Below are 607 nucleotides of genomic sequence, written 5' to 3'. Positions count from 1 at the left end.
TGCTTAATACACAATAAAAACGGTATTTTTATCTTTTTTTTTGCATTGACGGTAAAATCAGAAACCCAGGGGCGTGCACAGGATGTTTTCTAAAGGGGGCTGTGATCAGTGGCGGTTTTAGACTGAATGTACCAGGGGGCCAGGAGGGGGCCATTGTGTTTTCATAGGGGGCACAGAAAAGCTTGAAATAAGAAACAGGGGAAGGGATTCAAATATATTACGATAGCTGCGTGAAGTGAAATTTCTATTCACTTATGTTTAATTAAAATTCTATGTCTTATTAGGTCAGGCTCTGACTGGTAATCTGTGATAGCGGGCATTTGCCCGGTAGGCCGGTCCTAATTTCAGTGAGCGAGGGCCGGTGTAGGTACCAGATTGACTCGGGGGCCTGCGCCTTTTGATGACGTCACAATATGGCAACTCCACCCGTCACACTATATGGCAACGCCACTCGTAACGATATGGCAACTCCACTCAAACAAACTACATTGCGCCCGCGGTCTCTATTTGTCACAAATCTATTTTATTTAGCCAATAAACGGTAATCGTTTGGCACTGTCCGTTAATTGACCAAATACCTATAATATGCTGAGATGCGTCACAGCGT

Source organism: Cyprinodon variegatus, unplaced genomic scaffold (assembly GCF_000732505.1).
Source record: "Cyprinodon variegatus isolate N-32 unplaced genomic scaffold, C_variegatus-1.0 Scaffold406, whole genome shotgun sequence".
NCBI classification, from domain to species: domain Eukaryota; kingdom Metazoa; phylum Chordata; class Actinopteri; order Cyprinodontiformes; family Cyprinodontidae; genus Cyprinodon; species Cyprinodon variegatus.
The sequence above is the reverse complement of the archived record's forward strand: the minus strand, read 5'-3'. Positions refer to the sequence as shown.